We start from the raw sequence: 14189 nt of genomic DNA, 5'->3' as shown, positions 1-14189 counted from the left end.
GCTCCAGAAAATATTTTTACAGAGCATAAGAACTTAATCTCAGAAGCAGGGAGAGGCCAGTGTCAGAACTCACTTCCACACTGTATATCCAAGATAATTAAATATATGTTCCTGCAATGCTTCCCCTTGCTCTTTCCTCCAAGAAAAAAGTTATTCTTTCATGAATTTGCTGGTATTTTGAAACTTGCCACTGGAAGCAGCAATTGCTTCCAAGAAGCTGGAAATGAAGAGTAAATCTAAACAGTGCATGCCAGTCTGCCACCAGTGAGCTTAGGAACAGAGGAAATTTTAACTGTTGTCCTGTGTATCTTCCACCTGCTGCTCCTTGTATTTCCCCCTGAAACACTCCATTTAAAATAAAAAATAAAAATTAAAAAAAAGGAAAAAAACCAATCAGAGATCAAAATGATTCCTCAGCAGGCATTGACTTTCTGTGCTATATAGGCACCTGAGGTGCAGATTTGATTAAAGCCTGTGAACTCAAGTTACCCTCAAAGCTTGGCACCCTTTGAATTTTCTTCTTTCAGAGAAAAGGTAAGGAATAAGTGCCTAGGGACTGCTACAGCACTGTCTGGAAACCCACTCAGCCTGACCACTGTCACTTCCAGTGCTGCTCTGCTGTAATAGCACAGGAACCAAGACTTAACCATCCAAGCCCATGTTCTTTGGAAAACAACAGTGGGGATGCTCCTAAATCCATTTCAAAGCTTATTTCACAGTTAGTCTGTACAGTTTCCATGAGAAGCAGCGTATTTCATCGGCAGCCTAACTCTCAAAATACCAGACAGTGCTGAAGTAGCTTCCTATCAGCACAGTGAGCTGGCAGTGCAAACACGAGCAGCCAAAATCATCACACCCTCCTGCTCTCATCCCAAGTCCCACATCCCATTTCCTCACTCCGTCTTCAGTCACATCCCCAATGTGTTCACCAGGGACCAGCACTCAATATTAAATCCAGGGCCTCTTCAGACCTAACCAGATGGGTAACAATGGGTCATATTTTAAAACAGAAGACCATTCAGAAGAGATGAAAGGACAGCGGAAGAAAAAAATGCATGTGATAAACTTTGATTCACCTTAGCCTTTCAAGGTAGCGATCAGACAGCGTGTTAGTTTTGTACAGGATACAATGGGGGGCTCATGCTCCACACTCCTACAGACTGGCTTGATGCTCTGCTGTTACAGTGATAGCCTCAGTAGCCAGAATTAGTTAAAGAAAAAAAATAAAAGAAAGGACTGCTGGAAATCACAAGCCTCTCAAGACAGTAAGGAACACATTAGGCTGCTACCAAATCAAATGCACTTAAAAACAGTCCATGCCATGATGCCTTGTTCTCTCCTATAACAAGATATGGCAGATCACAGGTTTGCTGTAGACAGAAAATATTGGTAAAGGGTCTTTCTAGGCTTCTTGACACATGCTTTAACCTCTCCCCAAAGCATGGCAGGATGGTGAAATCACGTTGCTGTGTTCCCCTGGTAGATGCATGCTCTGCGCTGGAGTGTGGGAGTGAGTGGGGGCTCGGGCAGGCTGGACCCTGCAGCTCCTGGACCCCTCGAGCACCTGGATGTGGAATGGCTGTGTGGCAAAACCCGTGCCTGCCGGAGCCATCTTGGATGTGCCGAGAGGGAAGGCCACAACGGCGAACCAGCAGCAGGGTTGGCTGCCTGGCAGGGGCATGCCCATGGGGGAGCGGAGGGTAAGAGGCAGACGACCAGCGACACAGGGCTACCCAGCGCGCCACAGTTAACGTCCTGTCACCACCACCCCACGTGCGCTGGGGGTCCGTGAGCGCGACTGTGCAAAGATGCCAAACCCTTAATTCATTACACAGCTCTAGCCCTCTAAAGGCACAGGCAGGACAGAAAACATTAAAAAGAGCAGGCCCCTGGGGTGAGATTAGGCTTCACCTATGCCTTAGGGCATACCGGGCCCATCCAGAATTGCCCTAAAGAAGTTCGCTGAGGACTTAGGTAATCAATTTGGTTCGCTGCTCAGTGTCCTTTGCCCCCGGTTATTCATCACTGCCCTGCCTAATTCACCATAAAGGAATTCCTGAGGAACTGCTCTGCCGTCAGGAAGGCTCTGTTTACTCAAAAGAAAGACCAAAAAGCACCAATAATTGAATGATTTCACTTGGCACAGACCACTTAATTTAAGCAGATTTCTTTAGCAGAGCAACACCTTGGAGGCAGGGGGAGAACAATTAAGATCAAGAATAGTAAAGTTTTTTTTAATTAGCCACCAGAAAACAGGCTCTGAAACTAGCAGAAACCGGGCACCGTAAGTGCCATGCTTTGCTGTGGACCCATCAGTGTTCCTGCAGAAAGCACACGCTGCAGCAAAAGGAACCGCCACCAGTTCGATAGTGCCGGTCCCCTTTGGTTTTACACTTTATACCATGTTTCTGGAGTGCTGGGGGCAACTGGTAGAGAAACTAGTCCTGTCCATGACTTTTGATTAAACTTATGCTATTTTCCCTTCTTTTCCAGTTTTAAGACAGGGCCCTTCCTGCCACAAAATGTCTGAAATATATTGGCTGATACTGGCAGAATACAAATTATTATTAAAACAACACATGCATTGGAACTCATATTGTCTTTTTAATGTGTTATAGCGGTATAATGATATTTCCCTTCCTCAATGTTTTCAACCCCATTTTATCCCCACTGCAAACCACCACTCCACATCAAAAATACCAGCTGCTATAAGGCAAACTGTTTATGCTTGCAAATGGTATCAGGACTCAATATTTGCAGAGCTGTGGTATAAGACGTTAAATAGAGCTTTCATGGCTCTATTCAGGTAGTTTCTGTTTAACCTCTTTATTCCCCCCTCAGAAGTTCAGAAAAGGAGAGTGATGGGCCAAAGCTGTAGCAAAGCCTCAGAAAGAAAGGTGCACATTTGAAGTATTTCAACTCTAACCCAGTGATTACAGTACAAACCTAGCATTTTATTTCCCAAAACATAATGCAGGACAATATGAGACTAAAACTAAATAAGAGGACATTTGATAGAAAGCCAGGGAAAAATTGGAAGCATAGCCCACAAGTTTTGCAGCATAATGATCTCTCTCTGATAATACCTTCCTCTTTCTTGCAAAGTCACATTAAAACATAGGTTGCATAGACACAAATAGATACTCCTCCACCACAGCCACTTGGCTTTATTATATCACCGAGTTTAGCATTTGTCACTAGTCACATCTCTAAAAAAGCATCACTGTAGGAGTCCTTTTCAAGAAATCCTTCCGCAACATGTTGTTCCTGGCCTGTACCATGTACTTAATGTCAGAGATGCAATATAATCTTTTCCAAATTATTTGTATGAAAGCTTCACACTCTATCAATTAAAGCAGGAAATGGGATGATAAAGAAAAAGCCCACACTCAGATTTTCCATAAAACCTTTGCTATTAATACACCCAGATTCACTCTACACTGTGTTTATGATTAGAAGCCTTTGCAGAAACATCAGCTGGTTAATAATCATCTACATCTGTCACAATATCCCATTTATGCCTCAGCCTACATCCTTCCATTGTTTTATTAGCTACCTTCAAAAAATGATTGTCAGAATTCTATCCTCTTCGTTTGCAGGAATAACATGAGGATGAAAGAGAAGAAAATAAAAACCAAAAAAGTGACACTGATTTGTACAATTGGGATGGCAAATAAAAAAGATTTTTAAAGGTCTCACACATTGCTCCACCAGTAAAACAGAGTGTTTGACTAGATTTTACAGCCCAGCCCACCTCCTGAGTTTTTAAGGGGCTGACCTGACCAGCCCCAGGTGGTTTGCCCTTTCTCAGGGTTCATCCTGGGAGCGAAGCCCTGCGACCCCCGTGGCGGAGGGCACCAGTGCTTCACCTGGGGACCCACCAGCACTACCAGCTGCTGCCCTGGCAGCTGGCAGGGGCCCAAAGCAGCAGGTCTTTGCAGGACCCCTAATCAAACCTTCATCCTGGGGATATTTATATATAATTCACAACGACACGGCTACCTAGCCTGCAACAGCAACCGAGCCCAGAAACCTCTGCAGATGTTTGTCAGGTAAACGCACAGCTTGGTTCAGTACTTTTGTGACTGGTGTCACCAAAACCCCTGTTCTGCTGAATTCTTAGATGGAAAACAAAAAAGCTCGATATCTCAATTTTTCCACAAATTGAAATAAATTGGTGGGACAAAAATGCAGTCCGTCACTTTGACAAGAAAAAAAGGGAGAGAAAAGGTCAACATACATTTTGCAGGCAACAGAGACCTAGGACCACATTTATAGTCAGGACAGTTTCCAGAATGATGCGCCCCACTGCAATCCTCATTTTGTTATTTTAAATGACGCACACTACTGATTTCCTACCAGAGGTAACACATCTTCCTCTGGTCACCCAGGAGCCTGGGGGCTGTCCTGGTGGGCTGAGGAAAGCCCAGGAAGCCTGAAGGGGAGCACGCAGGCACAAGGCTACAGGGCCTTCACTTTGAAGCCCTGTCACAGTCTTTACAAGTGCAAAAACCCCTCACGCCTACCCTGCAGGGACCCCTGCTCCCCTCCCTGCCTCGGGGAGGGAGGGTTTGCTTCCCCTCCCGCTGATGCCCTCGGGAAGGAAGCAACTGGGGCACTCTGCTCTAAGGCGGTTTGGACCAACAAGTAACATTACCCATCACAAAATGCTATAAGAGAACAACTAGTGCTACGGAAAGTTAATGAATAGTGATGATAATGGAGGTAACCAGTGTCAGCTGTCCTCCTTTAAACAGCCAGATTGCAGAGTTAGCCAGAGGCAAAACACGTTTCCAGCTGCCAGGTGAGAAGCAGAGCAAAGAAGGTTCTTAAATACATACAACGGGTGTCTCAGGGCAATCCGCGACCTCCTAGAAACTTGCTGCTGAAATTACTCAACTGATCTACTAAAAAGTCATTAAGAATGAGCAAATGTTGCTGAAAGCAGCATTTCAAGCTGCTTGTCAGGCTAGCTTTTGATGATGCCTGCTGCATATTAAGGCATTCGATGCACCCAAAAGCACTAAAAGGAAATAAAACAATAACAACATGCAGAGTATTATCTGAGCCTTCATTTGTGAGCAAGATAAACACTGTTTCCACTCAAACCGCCTCATGTTTTGTTTTGCCATTGAAAAAGGCAGGCTCTACTTCAGTTAATTTTCCCAAGTGCTTTAACTAATCAAGTCTTAAACACAAACATTTGACCAAGAGAGAAAGCATGAAAACAAAACAGCATTGTTTTGCATGGTGTGGAGCAAGAGAAATATCTGTGAAGTGCAAATAACACACGCAAGAAAACAGCATGTTCTGTGCTGGGGGGGGAAATTGCCATTCTCCTTGGCTGGTGTGGGACCCAGGCCGCCCAGCCTAGCCTCGTGCCGAGCAGTGAAGGTGTTGGCATTGTCTAATCGAAGGGTATTATGAACAGATAGCTCAGCATGACTCAGAGTTTTGCCCCATAAGTCGCAGTAGAAGAACACGCTGCCCGAAGCTGACTTTTGTCAGCTTTTGTCTGCGCTATAGGTGCGCAGACAGGGCAACAGTACATTGCTCCTTGCCTGCAAACAAAAGCACTCACTAAAACAAAAACCTTTGCTGACATACTTGAGGAAGGACCAAGGAGTAGCCAGAGGAGACCGAATAAGGGAAGAGAAGAATACGAGAGTCTGACCCCGGGACCCAGCTGGGAACGGCAGAAGCAGACAGTCGGCTGTACCTCGAGACCTTGGCGGCACCGAGCCTGCTGCCCGCGCCCGCAGGGACCACACGGTCGCTGTCCCCCTTTTATGAGTTGTTTGCTTCTGGCCACATGCGAGCCATGACGGCACCATCACAAGCTATGCCAGTAAGAATAAAACCATACTTCCCCTCCCCCTTAATTAAGTGCATACAAATGTTCAATTCCAATTTTCATCAAAACTTAAGATGTCTCTAAAACAAATATGTTTCACGTCATTCCCCATCCCTCTTCCTCTCTGTTTCTCCGTAGTTTAACTCTGAGCAGCCTTGCAGCAGGAGGAGCGTGGTTGCCAATGTACAGGAGCTAGCCCAGGCCAGTCCCGGGCACAGGCAACTACATAAGCAAGCCACATGCAGGCAGCAACCTCAGCGCCAAGGCCAGCCACCACCTGAACACCAAGTACGGCCGCAGCTGCGTTTATACGAAGACCCGAACCCAAGAGCTGGCTTTCGGAAAGGAAAGCAGAAGCTGTTGCGGCGGTACAGACCTCCCCAGGCTGAGCCTAAAAGCAACAAGGCCACAGTAGCAGATGTCCAATTCCTGACTGCGGGAAAACAGAGAAGTCTGCAAGATCGCTCCGTGGCCAGGACTGCTCCTCTGCACCCCGCTACCCTCCCCAGCACTCCTGCACCCCGGGGGTGACGCAGCAGCCCACCTTGGCCTCCCTCCAAGCTGCACAAAAATGCCCTGGAAACAAGCTAGTCCGTGAAAAACAAGAGCTGGAGACTCACTGCCCATACCAACCAAATCTTGTGCCTCTGAGCACCATAACCACGTCATTTAATCCTTCTCTAGGATCTTAGGAGGTAAGGAGAGAGGCAGGTATGTCCTACAACAGTTAAAGCTATTGCTTTGATCAGTATTTCACTGAGGAAAACTATAAAACAACAGCATCTATTCAGACTCATGATGTCCCTATCAAAGTTTCAAAATAATTCAGAAGAAACATCCAGTTCCTGCAGGCCAGCTCAACTACACAGCCACAACAGGCAGTGGCGACTGCCTTCCAACACAACCACTTCTGTACAAGCGAATGAGAAAATATCAGGCCTCAGTGTCCTACAACTACCTAAATTCTGGTTTTAGATTAATTTCACTTTAATGAGCCGTGATTTGAGAAACCAGTTACAAAAGTGGAAAACGTACATGAAACAATAAAGACTTGCTCAAAAGACTACCTACGCAGGAAGCAGCTCCCAGCTTCGAATACCAGATTCAATACCACTGGTTTGCACCTTCCATTACATTTAGCTTCTCCAACTGCAAATTGAAAAGAATATTAATCTATCTGTGAGGGGGTTTTAAGACTGTTTGATTAACAAGCAGGTCTAACAAGGCCAGGCACATAACTGGACAAGACCATTTCTTTGTAAATACAGCAGGTAACCCCATCTCTAGGAGCAGTATTAGCTCAATAGATGTAACATTTTGCAAATCAAAGATAATTCATATTATAATTCACACTGTGTTCACACTCATATTCTAATTCATCATAAATATCTCTAACTACCATTGTTCACGCAGTCTATCAAGAGGCTTCTCAACAAAAGTGTGATTCACAACTTCGCAGGAATGCTGGTGGAAGATTTTTGCTATCACTGAATGCTGATAATTTTATTACTACTGAGAATAACTTGCAGGAAGGCAGCGTGTAGTAATACTAGATGAGTATTCTGCACGTGAAAAAGGGGGAGATTTCCTCTTCTGAATCCACTCCAAACATACGAACCTCCTGGATCAGTTTCTAATCATCAGGATCTCACTACTTTGTGCAGGTTTACATTTGCTGCTAACATGTCAACAAGCTGCTGTGAAAACAACTTGCTGGAAAACTCTACCTTGGAAATTTTCAATTTTTTCTTACATAAAGAAAAAAAAAATTTTGAAAAAATTCTGTGTTAACCAAAGGTTTTGATTAAACTCTACTGGTTAAGCCCTGTAAGAAGCACAGAATGACAGATCACAAAGCATAAAGCCTTTTTTCTTAACAAAAAAAAAAAGCAGTATGTCTCAGAACAAACATTTGTGTGCCATCCCTGTGTCAGACAAATGCTCTGCAGCCCTTCACACACCAGAACAACAGCTCCCAAAGTGATGGAAATGGCACCATCCAAGAATTCCAGCAACATTAATACTGTGGCGTTTCCTGAAACCACTACAAGCCATAAACAACCGTGGAGAAGTCAGCCTGAAATGCCATTTTGACTCCATCTGTGCAGCAACTGAACAGTGCACGAGAGACGGTATTTGCTCCTACTCAGAGACAGCACTCAGCTCTGCCACGCAGCCCAAACCTTGCCAAAGTGCTGCGCAGACACCCGCTGAAGGGCTCTTCTGCACCGGGCATCTCCAGCAGCGAGGGAACAGGGAGTAGGATTCATCTCCTCTGATCTTGGCTAACTTGGTAAATTAACCAGTGATCCAAGTTCCTGCTACAGTTAGTGGAATGACCCAGGCATTTCAGAGACTAATTCATCCCCTTTTAAATAAGTGCCAGAGATAGCTGGGCGCTCATACTAGCTGTTCTCTCCTGTGTAACCTTGCAGCCAGAACATATGCATGCCTCCTCTCTTGCTATGAAAATACAAGATACAAGCTACTCTACAAGGTTGTTTCAGGTTTGGTTTTTCCCCCCAATAACATACTCATCGACACTTTCAACTGCTACTTTTCCTGGAAACAGCCTTTCCTATTTTGTGACAAGTTGCACATCCTGCAGTAATTGAAAAAAGGAGAGCACCAGATAAGGGTATCCTGCCTGCCTTGAAATAACTCTACTTCCTTTTCCAAGAAGATAAGAAACATCTGCACATAGGGGCATTACTGCATGAAAGCTACCTCTCTTCAGGGAAGAGCCTAACTGAAAATGCAAATAATTTCTAGAGCTAGAAGAATCCTCATGGACATAGCCTGGTGTAGCAATTCAGGTATGTTACAACCTAAGCAACGAGGGGGTGCCATCGAGCTGTCCAAATTACATGCAAGCTTTGTCTCATTCAGAGACTAATCTCATAGTTGCCTTTTTGCTCACCAAGTCATTATAAAACATAAACTACACTGTGTATTGAATTTTATTTCCTGTGCTTCCCAGATTCTTTTCCTAGCTATTCTTCTCCACCCCCTCCTCTTCCCATCTTCCCTTACTCGCACATCAGCACTGCAAATTTCATCCACTGAACAACTATTCTCTACCCTCACTCTCCCTCCTGCAGAAGTCCCCCTTCTTCAACACACAGCTGCTCCCTCTGGCCCCTGCCAGCCACCCTACCCACCCCTCCTCTCCGTTTCGCACTCTGACCACAGCCTGAGAACAAGTCTCCAAAACCCAACCAGTTATCCACGCGAGGCGACATGGCAGGTCGGGTCGTGCCCGCTTGGTTCACCTTGAGCGGCTTTCCACTGTGAGTGCTGGTTTGAAGCCAGCTGCCCAGGAACAAGGGCAGCGAGGGGGGCCAAGCTCCCCGTGGAGGAGAGCTCCTCTGCTGCATGGCCCCATTCATCACAACCGCCTGGCTCTCCCCACACACTTATCTCACTGCATCACTTGTCTTTTGCAACCTGGCCTTTAGGATATGGGTAACACTTTCTGCTACAGCTGCATGCTACAAATCTCTTGTACGAGGAGAACTGAGGGCATCTGAGCTGATGCCTGCAAGACAGCCAGATGGCCGTGCTGTCATCCTGCAAGTTTATGTGGGCTTCTCCCACTCACATCCTTGGACTCCAAGTTTCTCTGCCCACCCCGACCAGCAGGAGCATCAACTTCTGTTATATTTCTTTACTCCGTCTGTGCCATGGCATCAAAACTAGCTTTGAATAATCTTTGAACAGCTACATTTTCTTCCACTATAACAGCTTAAAGAAAACAAAATGAAGCAGTGAATATGAATTATTTATTATGCAGGGAGAGCACTGATGCTCTGAAATCAGACAATAAATCAAGATTAGTTTTCTCCTGCAACACAAAGTTATTTGTAGCTAGCTGCCTCCCTCCTTCCCTCTGGAAAGCCTCCCAGGCTAAATACACTGTGACACCCAAGTTGCTGGTTTTTTGTTGCTCTGAAAATAGAGAGGACAGGTGCAAATGGGTCCTAACCACCAGCTGAGAGAAGCTGAGGGACTCCACAGGTGATGCAAACCATCATGCAACTGCGACATATAGGTGAGCAGAGTGAGGTGCTGCCTGCCCAGCCCTGCCCGTGCCCCTCGCACCAGACCTTTCTCCAACCACTTCAAAGACTTGAACCTGGGAGAAGGCCACCATCAGGCCCTTTAAGGGCATTAAGAATGGCTCACCCAAAAGACAACTCTTCATGTATTTTGGCACCCTGCCTTCCAGGGAGGGTTATCTTCCCACCAGTTCAGGCCCTCCAGTGGGGGCCAGTGTCGGGGGGGGGACCCCAGGAGGGACCTCCTTTCCTGCAGCTGCTCCTAGGGCTCCCAGCCGCTATCTGGTGACCCAGGCAGACCCCGGCACCGGCTGCCAACTGGAACCCCACCCCACCTCACCACTGCTCCCTGACGCGCCGGATACCGTGCAGCCCGTCTCCAAATGCTCCATTATCTCACCGAAAACGTCTCAATACATCTTCATGTCAGAACTCTACAGTAGCACAAGGTCCGAGAGCCCAGCTCTCCTCAAAGGTGCAAGGAGGAAGATTTGATTTGTAGAAGTCAGGTACGGAAACGCAAGCCCCATCATCCAATTAAACAAATAAACGCTTCCTAACATTTTGTAATTATATCCATCTACCATCTCCCTTTCTTTAGCCAGCAATATCCCAACAGTGTATTTGCACATTACGTTGCTGAATTTAGGCGATAAACTCCTCCGAACATGTGACACATTCTTAATCTTTACCAGCAAAACAACAGCTCCGTCCTGTACCTTGCACACCGGTGCAATCAAGAACCAAAATGAAGTCTGCATTTCTCCATTTGGCTGAAAAGCACGCCCCACAAATCACAGAATAAAACATCACAATGACAACAGGCAATAAAAAAAAGTTAAGCTTTGAGAGTAGCTCAAACAGTTTCCTTAAATAAATGGAAGTTAGCTTACGTTTCTTCTCTTCATGCAAATCATCATTTTGTGTTGTTGGTTTTGGTTTTTTTTCTTTTAGTATATCTTTTAAGGTGTGCATGAAAGTAGTAGGAATTACACTACAACTAAAAAGACATAGGCACAAAACAGTACGAGTCAGCAATTTTTTAAACACAAATAAAATATTCTTTGATTTATTCAGATTATTAAAGATAATAATTCTTTCATCAATATTGTTGGAACTTTTAGAGAACTACTTTGTTCACTTATTTAACAGAAAGCCATAGGCAATTTGAAGAAAAGGTAAGGACAAACCTCTTTAGAACAGAGAACAAAAAAGCAGAAAATTCTTTCAGTATATAAAAGGCTGTTATAAAGAGATTTGGGATCAGCTGTTGGCCAGCATCATCAAGAATAGATGAGAAATAAATCAGCTTGATTTTCAGCGAGGAAACATTTGTACAGACATCAGGGAAAGTTTTCTAAGTATAAGGACATTTAAGACCACACTACTTTAGGAAGGTTACATACAGAGACAAATTAGCAAAAAAGGCAACGTGGGAGGGAAATGACGTATTATCCCTTACAATGGTGCTAAGAGCCTCCAGTAACTGACTGTGCCAAAACAAAAAATGGTTGTTGCAAGTGTCAGCAGGTTGGATCCATTTTTACAGGAAATAGGCAAAAGCAATCATTTCCAAATAAATAACACACAGCTTACAACTAATGGCTTTGAAACTTTTTAATACTGTATTTGCTTTAAAATAGCCTTTTCAAATTTAGACTACATTTTGGAAAAAATCAGCGTATAAATTTTCCATACACTCTTTGCAGAAGTGTTTGGAAAAAAGCATCCACTAGCTGACAGTACAGTTCTGCATTTATTTATTTTTTTCTAATGAAAACTGATGTTCATGACAAAGTCAGTTTTCTGTATGACATACAGAATATTTTGTTAATTTTTAGCCCAAAACTAAGCTACCACTTCACAGTGTAACACTTGCTCTTTTCTTTCCACAGTCTAGACAGAAGCAGTGACTCTGAAACTCAGGTTTCCAAATCCTTTCAGTTATAAAACCTTGGTTTTAAAATTTCACATTTTAACTAATGGCATGGTTCTGACCAGGACTGTTAATGACCCTAACTGTTTGTTGCAAGAGGCAACACTCAGCAATACAATCAGATTGCCAGCTCTGTCCCAGTAGGGCAAATCTTCCTCAGAGTTGCCAAGGGCAAGGGGAGAAAGAAAAAAACAGCAGTGGATGAATATTGACCCAGATCTTATTGATGGTAAAATCCCCACAGTGTTCAGTGATGCCAAGACTTTGTCTAGGGAAATTATTACAATTTTCCGCTATCATAACTAGTTAAAAAATTAGGCTGTTTACTGCTGCATGCCACCTGCTACTGCCTGGCAAAGCATGTTCAAACAATTACACAGGGTGTATTATCATAATGAACAGGGCTTTACATTTACAAATCCAGAAGTGCTGTGCTGAAGTGGTATCATTATCCCCAGTCAAGGGCGGGGGGAAAAAGGGAGAAAGACAGGGAGAAGAGAGATGGGCACATGGACAAGAGGGCTTCTCTGGGCAGAATGGTGGCCAAAGGATGGATGGGGCTCAGCTACGCCAAGCTCTATTGCTGCATCTTTTCCTATAGGCTGCACACTTAATTCAGCAGGAAAGGATTGCTCTTTGTGCCTTGTCTGTCAAAACACATGCAGAAAAGCAGCAGCTGGTAAAGCACCATATATTGCTTATTTCATCACATGCTGCAAGAACCTGGAAGGGGACATGGTAGGTCAGGCTCACAGGTCCACTTAGGAGAACCAGTCTCCAGCAGTGACCAGCAGCAGCCGAGGCAAAGCCAGGTTTGGAGGGAATCACAGAAATACAGTAATTATGAAGCAGTCTATCAAGGATTGTGGCCTATTTTCTTTTTTAAAAAACAAAAATATGTGAACTACTGTTTCTTTAGAAAGAAAAGAATTTTGGTCACGCAATCTGTGTTATTCAGGAAATCAACCTAGATGATCAGTGATCACTTCTGGCCTTGCAATATATTAATTTTTAAAAACAGTCAAACGTCAACTTCATTCTCTGTGTTTTTCCCCATTAAGTCCAAAGAACTTAGGAAACCCACCCTTCATCTCCTAGATTTTATTATAAATCTTCCTTTACTGATACTACAAAAACTTTGGAAATCAACTATCTTTTCATTTCCAACTTCTGTGAATAATCAAAACTTTGTTCAACACTATGGCTTTTATTCCAACACACATAAATAGCTTCTTGACTTGCACAAAACCTGAAACCACTTTAATCAATCAGCTATATATAGTCTGGATAAATACCGATTTTGAGATTCTGGGTATACAGCCAATCCTGTGCTATTTGCTAATACTTTGATCTAAATTCACATTATTTTAAGAAGAAATGAAAAATATTCTGGGCAGAAAAAAAGACAACAGTAAAGAAATTACAGCCTGTAAAAGCTGGAGGATATGTATATTAGCTAAAAATTCAGCTTGTTCCAAAAGCATTTCAGAAGACAGAAATACATTTAGACTTATCACAAAATGAGACACAAATATCCATAAATTTGTTATTTTGTTACTCCCACAGGAATTCACTCTTGATTTTCCAGAAGGCTACCACTCTATTAAGTATATTTAATAGCATTAGTAGACAGCACTACAGTCTCATTGCATGTGCGCGTGTGTAACGTATTGCTCCATTTTCTATGGCAGCATTTATAGCACAGGTGATTTATGCCTGTGTGACAAAAAGGGCTATTCTGTAGAAATATCACAGGAAATGACACACAGGAAATAAACCAACACAGACATCTTACAATCATTTCCTAAGCTCTAGCACAGCAATCTGCTGAGCTCCTGAAACAACCCAGATGCTGCTGACGCAAGGAATGAACAAGCACCAAAAATGCTTCCCTCTCCCAGCATGGTTTCTGGGTCCTGAGAGGAGAAAAGGATGAACAAGGCAACAAGCTATAGAATAGTTAGTTATTTGTCACCTGGAAATAGGCTTTATTGGGTTTATTGTTCAGTACTGTCATGGTTCATCTATGGTGGCTATGGACAGATGGGGGGAACCTGCAGCGGCTGTGAAAACAAGAAAACCAAAGATTAATGTGTGGTGAATGCTCAAGTAATGGCTGGGGAAAAGAAGGCCACATGGAAAAAAGTCACAGTAAGCCTCATGCCAGATCTTTCCTGTCTTCTCGTCTGTCTCCCTCATGAAAGGGGGCTTTTAAGAAAGATGGGAATAGACTTCTTAGTAGGGCATGTAGCAACAGGACAAGGGGTAATGTTTTAAACTAAAGGACAGTAGATTCAGACTAGATATAAGGAAGAAATTTCTTACAATGAGGCTGGTGAAA

The sequence above is a fragment of the Haliaeetus albicilla genome, chromosome 7, assembly GCF_947461875.1.
Source record: "Haliaeetus albicilla chromosome 7, bHalAlb1.1, whole genome shotgun sequence".
NCBI lineage: Eukaryota > Metazoa > Chordata > Aves > Accipitriformes > Accipitridae > Haliaeetus > Haliaeetus albicilla.
This window is presented reverse-complemented; position numbering follows the sequence as displayed.